Source organism: Herpailurus yagouaroundi, unplaced genomic scaffold (assembly GCF_014898765.1).
Source record: "Herpailurus yagouaroundi ecotype Mexico unplaced genomic scaffold, PumYag 162, whole genome shotgun sequence".
NCBI lineage: Eukaryota > Metazoa > Chordata > Mammalia > Carnivora > Felidae > Herpailurus > Herpailurus yagouaroundi.
Window position 1 is genome coordinate 58,675,525 of NW_024412403.1, and position 8,706 is coordinate 58,684,230.

Genomic DNA, 8,706 nt, shown 5'->3' on the forward strand with positions numbered 1-8,706 from the left:
CATCACTTGCTGCATGCCAGGTGTTGCTCTGAGTGGTTCATACTTCTATGAACTCATTTAATCCTTACGAGGTAGGTATACTATCAGTATTCACACTGCACAGATGAGAATACTGTTGAAAGAGATGAAATAACTTGCCCCAAGTCACATGAATAGAAAGTGCTAGAGCTGGTATTTGTAGGTTGGCAGTTTGGCCTGAGGACCTACACTCTGAACCACTAAACACACTGTGCCTTGAATCAACGGTTGTTCCCGTTCAACGGTTCCACTCCGTTACTGAGAAAATCTCAGTGAGGGACTAGAACAAGCATTTACGGTGTGCCTACTGCATGCCAATTATTGGGCCAATTCTCACAACACCCCAAGGAGATTTGTTATCCGAGAAAATCTCAATCAAAGATCTGAGTGAGGGGCACCTGGGTGGCTCGGTTGGTAAAGCGTCTGACTTTGGCTCAGGTCATGACCTCACGGTTCGTGAGTTCGAGCCCCGCATTGGCGTCTGCACAGTGGGCTCAGAGCCCACTTCGGATCCTCTGTCCCCCTCTCTCTGCCCCTGCCCCATGCACTCTTTCTCAAAAATAAATGGACATTAGGGAAAGAAAAGAAACAGATCTGAATGAGCATTTATCCTGAAACTGTGTGCTAGTTATTGGATCAACTCTCAGAAAACTCTCTGGTAGTTTTCCTGATGTCAAATGAAGGACTAGATTCAGAGAGTGAGGTTCAGAGAGGTGTAGTTAATTTGCTCAAGTCACAGCCGGTCGAGAAAGAGAGCAGGTATCTGGACATGTATTTGTTTGATCTCAAATTTGTATTTATCCCACCATCCTGCACTAAGAAGTACAGGCAAATAAGTAATCTGACACCTGAACTTGTTCTGTGGTCTAGAATTTTAGTTTTGTTTTTTTTTTAGTGTTTATTTATTTTTGAGACAGAGAGAGACAGAGCACGAGCAGGGGAGGAGCAGAGAGAGAGGGAGACAAAATCAGAAGCAGGCTCCAGGTTCTGAGCTGTCAGCACAGAGCCCTTGTGGGGCTCGAACTCATGAACCCGCGAGATCATGACCTGAGCCGAAGTCAGATGACCAACCGACGGAGCCATCCAGGCGCCCCATAGAGTTTTAGTTTAAAAATATATACAGTTATTAAATTTTCCACACGAGATCTTTATTGAACAATATTACAATGGCCAGTTAACACTAATGACTCTATTTTGACCTAATATCTTAAAACACCTTTGCTTTGAAAGCGAAAGCATGAAAAAGAGCTGAAAGGAGAAATGATGTAATTAGCGTTTTCAGGACAATACCTGTTTGAGTCATTCAACCAGGTGCACCGGAGATGTGCATATAATTGTATGTCCAATCTAACTTGAAGGACCTTCTAGAAAGAGAGGTAGGTGTCAGAAATAGAGACCAGAGCTGCTGTGTGAAATCCGCCATTTGCCATTCTACTCTGATTAGGGCTTCTTGCTTGACCAGTAATGAGTAGAAACTGAATTACAGACTTTGGCCTTTTCTGCAGGCTCCCGTTATGCCAAAAAGCAGCTGATTTATCCGTGAGATCTGTGTACTAAATGAAATGGCCCAGATAAACAGATGGCCTGGCCACGGTGGTATTTCACAGCAACATGTGTTTGTTTGAATAACATGGTCATAAACCTTTCACTCTGGGTCTAAAATTAAATTGTGGCTTTTGGATCTTACCTGGGGCTACTCAACAGAAAGCAGATTCAAATGTCAAATTTATGGCTTGGTTTCATCAGTAAGTTCTACATAATTTTCTACATTCATTTGTAAGAAGAACTTAAAATGTGTATCTTTCGAGTGTGTGTGTGTTGGGGGATATTGTCCCTACAGATCCAAACCCTACAATTCTGATTTTCGACAAAGCCAATTACTGCGTAGGGTTTTTGTTTTGTTTTGTTTTGCCTTATCAAATGAAAAATATGCTTCACTGCCATTCTGAACCTGAAGTTTTACATTCTGACACAATAGCCTGCCAAGACTCTGGGATCCACTCTGCTATAATACAGTGACTGATTGTCTCTGTATCTGAAAAAAGTGGGGAAAGAAGCACTCTGTTTCTATAGCATTCTGCTCCAAATGGTAATCTGATGTGGTATCTATGACTCTTAACATCAGTCCTCACAGGAGAGCCAAGGATGATGTTGGTGGTGTGGATACTTCCCCTTATCAATGGTGAAATAGCATGAATTGAGAGAGGAAACAGCAAAGCAGTTCGGTACCATTTTTTTCTCATCGCTCAGATGTACAAAGAATAAGTAAGACTGACATTTTTGCTTTGTTAAAATCATGAATTGTTATTTGAGATAGTCTAATAAACCTCATCCTATTCTTTGTGTTTATCCAGCCGCTACCCCCAAGAATAAAAGAAATTGCCATTATTGTTAGAATAGTGAATTGGTATTATGGAGATTATGTTCCCTTCTCTCTTTACTATTATAATTTTTAATAACATTTATTTTGAGGTAATTATAAATTCACATGCAGTTGAAAGAAACAATATAGAGGGTTTTCTGTGTACCCTTCACCTAGTTTCTCCTAGCAGTAAAATCTTGAAACAACTATAGTACAATGTCACAAACAAGAAATTAACGTTGATATAATTCGGGCCTTATTCAGACTCCAGTTCTAAATGTACTCATTTTTGTGCATGCACCTGTGTTTATGCATTTAATTCTATGCAGTTTTGTCACACGTGTAGATTCATGTGACCGACACCACAGTCAAGATACAAAACAATTCTGTCATGAGGATCCCTTGTACTATTCTTTTGTGGCCATAGCCACCTCCCTCCGTTGTCCTCTCTCTAACCCCTTCTAACCACTAATCTGTTCTCCATCCTTCTACACATGTCATTTCAAGAATTCTATATAAATGGAATCATACAGTATGTAACCTTTTGAGATTGGCTTTTTAACTCAGAATAATTCCCCTGAGATCTATCCAAGTTGTTCATAACATAAATGTACCACAGTTTATTTAGTCATTCACTCCATTCAAGGCTAAATGGTCAAAAAACCTGTGCTTTTTCTTCCCCCAATTTTGGCCTATTACAAATATGAACATCTGTGTATAGGTTTTGGGGGGAACGTAAGTTTCATTTCTCTGGGATAAATGCCCAGGAGTGCAATTGTTGAATTTTATGGTAAACGCTTATTTAGTTTTATAAGAAACTTCGCTACTCGTTTCTAGATTGGCTGCACTATTTTATATTCCCAGCAGCAACACATTAGATTGTTCCGTAACAATAAAATCACGTTCCACACACCTTTGAGAGCCCAGGCCAATTCAAGTTCTCCGTGACATCTCTCCCTCATCATTTCCGGCTATGCTTACCCCTCTCTTACATCTTGTAATATTTTGAACCATTCACTAATATTGGTGGACTTTCAATATTTAAATATTTCTTATTTTAAAGCCTCCCCATTCTAACTACACTGTAAACTCGCCAAGCCCTAGGATCATTATTTTCCCTTGCTATTTCCCCTGTTGAGTCTGGCACAATAATTAGTAATCAGAAAATAGGTTTTGAATGATTAAAGTTGAATACATAAGAAGTAATAGGAGTCAATTAAATGTGTTGTAGTTTTCAAAAAATTACCAACTTTCTCTTTATCAGACTTAGCGAAATTCTAGAACCATGGTTATTAAGCAAATTGCTACAGATACAGCACACTTAAATGTGTGACTATTCTATTTTGTTCCCCAAATAATCTTGATGCTTTCTCTAGGAAGATGTTACACCATTAGTGAAATGGCAAAATATTACATCAATTTTTGCTTAAAGTGGTTTAAATTACGTCTTTTCTCCAGGTGTTTCTTACCTCGTCATCCTAGCATTAGTTCACAGAAGAGCAATGATGTGTTGGTAAATGTTTAATGACCAGCTCTCCGGAAGGAAAAAGAAAATGCCCTCGGGTGTAGCTTTTGCCACTGAGTAAATACTCTGACCGAGGCCAATTTCAAGCTACCATTTGATATCACTGAACATGATTTAGGGAGAGATGCCTACAGGAAGATCCAGTGAGCCAGTATGAGCTAGCCCCAGCATTCCAGTGCTAGGGGTATATTAAATGCAACTAATGGAAAATGTTCTACAATATATATCAACATTCAAATGAGTCACATGCACTCAAACAATGGGACTTTTTAAATGGTTTCAGTCTCCAAAATCTCTTTGCTCACCAGCAACCGCTAGTGTTTAATGCTTTACCAGAAGTAGCCCACTCTACCCGCCCCCACCCCCCACCAGCTGATTTCTAGTCATCCCTTTTGTCTGTGCTCAGAGGCCTTTTTCTTAGTTCCCACTGACCACTCCCTCTCCCTCACACAACCAGTTTAACACCCGACCACATATCATAATTTCTCATCACGGTTTTACTTTGCCTTCAGGGTACCATGCACGATTTATGGATATATATTTTTGTTTCTATAATGTCTGAAACCCTCACTAAACTAGATACCACAGGAAGGCTGGGACTGTGTCCCTTTTGTTTATCCGTGGCCCCAGCAGCACCACGAATGAATGGGTGGGTCCATTGCCTTGACTGAGAATTCCTGCTCAGCAGTACCTCACAGGTTTCACCTCCTTCTGCCCTGGGGTAGCCCCTCCTCTGCTCGCTAGGCCCTTAACTCTTCAGTGGTTAAGATGTAACAGAGCAAAAGAGGCTATTGTGTTTCCAGCCATTTGCATCTGTTGAAGGAGGTCATTGAATGGACGTGACCGCAGGTTGACCCTCAACTCCAGAGCTGGTTTGGGGCAATCGGAGGCTCCTCCCCCGGCCCATCTGCGGAGTCCTCCTTCTGCAGATTCTGCCCCCCAGTTCCAAAGCCGGAGCCATTTTCAGGGATACAGACGTGAGAGAGCAAAGCGCTGCTGAGACAACCTGGACGCGTGAGACGCTTGACTTAAGCCAGGTAAGGCCTCGATGCAAACTTTTAAGTTTCTGGCAGGCGGCGGGTGTGGACACCTACCGGTCCTGCGGCTTCTCGAGACAAGCTTCGCGTGTAAGTTCCCTGGCTTATTAAACCTGCCACCTGCCAGCGTGGAGTGGCTGCGTCGTTCTTGTCTCTCCTTTCCTCCCCCATGCACAGGGTCAGTTTCACATTTCACCACGGGAAGCTCCGGAGTTCCAGAACCAACACCGACAACACGCTCTTCGCAACCACCATTGGTTGGGGTGGGGCAGGTTCTTTCATTCACGTTTCATTCCATCTTATAATGAAATGTTGTTCTTTAATTAACATTTGCCAACTTTTTCCTTCTCCTCTGTTGTTTTTCCTGTCCTTACCATAAAGTCACCTCCTGTTCAGCGGGTCTGTTCGGCTCTGCAAATGAGGCCCCCGCCACTCATCTTTATTTAACAATCAGGCTATGCTTGTTTTAGCATTATAGAAGTAAAGGAACATTAACTGGTGTTTGTTTCTTTTTGCATCACTCACAGAAGTTGCAAAACTGGAAAGAAAGATTTTCTTTGTTCTTTGTTTTCTCTCTTCCTACACTTGAATAAGACACTCCCTGAAAGCATTTAAAAAAATACTGCATGCTCTATTATTATCTGGGACCTAGAACAGTGCCTGCTACACAGTAGGTACTCCGTAGGCATATACTGAATGAATGAATTTATTTCTGAATCATTTTCATTAATAAGGAGAGTATGCAGTCCATTCTAGAAAGAAACCCTGAGGACAGATGTTTTATACAAGAATGATACTTAGCTATTTTGAAAAGAAAAACAATCTGTTAATAGAAATAACTGTAAAAATTAGCAACCAAATCTGAAGTTGAAATAAGTGTTAACAGAAGATAAGTCCGTATATTATGGGATCGATCTTGTTTCTGTCCTAAAACATCTTTCAGACTATGAGTGTTGAAAGTGCCAATTTCCTGAATTAAAAGCTAGTAGATTTTTACTTTAATGATACTATTTTACATTCATGTGACGCTAGCTGTGTCTTATGTTGTCACAGTTGATTATTATTCAAACTAACTGGAGAATTTCCTGTGCTTAAAGTCAGGCTATGTGCTACTGAACATAAAAGCAATAAAGATACTATGTCAGATATGTTAGTTAACTTCCAAGATCCATTTCTCCTCCTTTCTTAGAAATAAAGGGCACTAATTTTGAGCTGGGCACACAGCTAAGAATCTATTTTCCTCAGGAAACTTGCAGCTCAGTGTGAATGAGACTAAGTTTTTGCAACAAGTTTTAAGTGATGAGGTGGATAGTTCCTCCCTTAAAGAGGGAAGACATGCTCTTCTTTATCCCTCCCTACATCCTAATGACTGCAGTGCATTTGTGATGGCTGGAGCTTTAGCAATCATTTTAGACTATGAGGAAAAAAGCCGCAACCATGTCCATCTTCTCCCTCAGTGTGTTTTCAACACTTAGCACGAGACATCGTATATAGTAGATATACAATAAATATATATTGAATAAATGAATAAATATGATTTCTTTGATCATATTCTCTTCCCCTGTTTTCTTCTTGGAGAAGCTTTGGACAACTATATTCTAAGAAAGTAGTTATAATAGTAAAGGTATTAACATTTCACGTTTGCAGAGTCCTATGCCAAGCCCTAAACCATCTCTAGCCATTTATACAATTAACTAGTTTTATAAATTTCCACAAATAACGAGTTTAAAAGTTACACAAGTAAATTTACACACTTAACTAACCATTTACACAAATAACTAGTTAATAGAATTATTCTGAAGTTGCCATTGTAATTCTTGGGAGAGTCACTGAATGTAAGGCTTCATCATAGCATAAGGAACTCATGCAAGAGAATTTATATCAGCAGATTGATACCAGGTAAAAGATACATGAAGCAAGGACTGGATTGTTACCAGCCTCCAACAATTCCAATCAGCTAAGCTGGGGAAAGGAAGCAGGGGACCTAAGGAGACACTGAGTATGACCAGAACTGGAAGGTAAAGCAAGATTAATGTCAAGAGAGCACTGAGGTCTGCATGGGAAGGTGATTTAGGATGGGGTTATGGGTCTGGGACTGTTGCCTATGTAGCCTTTACCCCCAGAGTTCTTACAGGTGCATTCAGTCACTGCTAATTCCTGCGACTTCATGGCTAACTTAAACGTTCATTTTGGTAGTAGCCATTCTGATTGTCATTACGTTATTGCCTTAAGGTCTAAACTATATTAAAGCTTTTGAGAACAGATATCAATACATTATGTTACTGTTCAGTGTATTTCCCAGTGATCATTCAGAACATTCTAAACTCACAAACTTTCACCATTCCTTAATAAATTGCTCAGGCAAACTAACATTAGTGTAGTTTCAAAAAGATTTCAAGGCAGTCTTTATACGGAAGAGTCGTGTATTGTTCCTACCTTAATGGTTTGAAAGATAATGCTCAACAACATCCAATAAAATCTTTTGAAATATTATGCACCCCCAGTCTTACTGCATCCCAGATGGATGCATTGCCTAATATTTATAAAGATGGATGCTTTGGTATGTGTTTAATGGTGGTATTTTTTGCAGTAACTAATGCCGAAATTCCAGGAGAAGAAATTCGGTGCTGCAAATATTTACTATAGTACTGGCACATAAACCAAGAGCTATTAGACTTTAATGCTTTTTTCCCTAAACTTTTTATAGCCTTTCATTTTTAATCGTTGCCAATCTGCTGATTTTATTTTAAATAGATACTTCAAGACTGTGCTTTGTCAAAACAGACAGATGTATCATTAAATTCCCTCCCAAATTACACATTAGGCAATGTCTTTGTTTCATGTGCTACTGAGGTATTTGAATTTGTTATCATCTGGAGTAAAGAGGAAGCCGGAAAGCTGATTTGCAGAGTGAAAAGCTCTATAATTTAGAATTGATTGTTCTGATTGCATATGGCTTCGTGAAGTGCCATTTGGCCCAAATGGGGGTGGTCATGGCTCTGTGTGCTCATTCTTGCACGTCATTCTAGCACAGTTTTATTGGGAGAGGCTAGTGGAAGAGTGCACACTAGAAGTCTCTGCATTGCTTTTCCTGTTTATCAGTCATCTCTTTAAAGAAAGGGGTGAGGGATAATTTGGGTAATTCTCCAATATTCCTTATCAGTTGGGGAACTTCCTGTTACTACTGTTGAAATGAGTGATCACAAACTTAGTGGCTTAAAACAATACAAACGTAATGTTTTACGGTTCTGGAGGTCAGAGTCTGAAATGGGTCTTACAAGGCTACAATTAACGTGTCAGAAGGGGTGCGGTCCCCCTGGAGGCTTTAGGGAAGAATCTGCTTCCTTGCCTTTTTCAGTTGCTAAAGGCTGCCTGCATTCCTTTGCTTGGGGCCCTTCCTCTATCTTCAAAGGCAGCAGTGTGGCATCTGGAAACTGTCTTTTACTGTCACCTTCCTGTCTCCATCTTTAACCTCTAAGAACCTATGTGATTACATTGAACCCACTAAGAAAATACAGAATAATTTCCCCATTGCAACATCCTTTTTAAAAAACACTTATTTATTTATTTATTTATTTATTTATTTATTTATTTATTTTAAGAGAGAGCAGGCAGAGAGAGAGAGGGAGAGAGAGAGACTCCCAAGCAGGCTCTGCGCCATCAGCACAGAGCCTAATGTGGGGCTCAAACCCACAAACCCCGAGTTCATGACCTGAGCTGAAACCAAGATCTGGAAGCTTAACTGATTAAGCCACCCAGGGACA

The 8,706-nt window shown here is 40.1% G+C and overlaps 1 long non-coding RNA gene across 1 annotated transcript in view; it reads left to right on the forward strand.

Annotated features, from left to right (window-relative positions):
• Positions 1-4,683: 4,683 nt before the first annotated feature.
• The window catches only part of LOC121036211 (uncharacterized), a 191,415-nt gene continuing 187,392 nt past the window's right edge, over positions 4,684-8,706 (forward strand). Inside the window, exon 1 of the long non-coding RNA XR_005793281.1 lies at positions 4,684-4,942. This is a non-coding gene — a long non-coding RNA (uncharacterized LOC121036211). The remainder of the gene's footprint in view (positions 4,943-8,706) is intronic.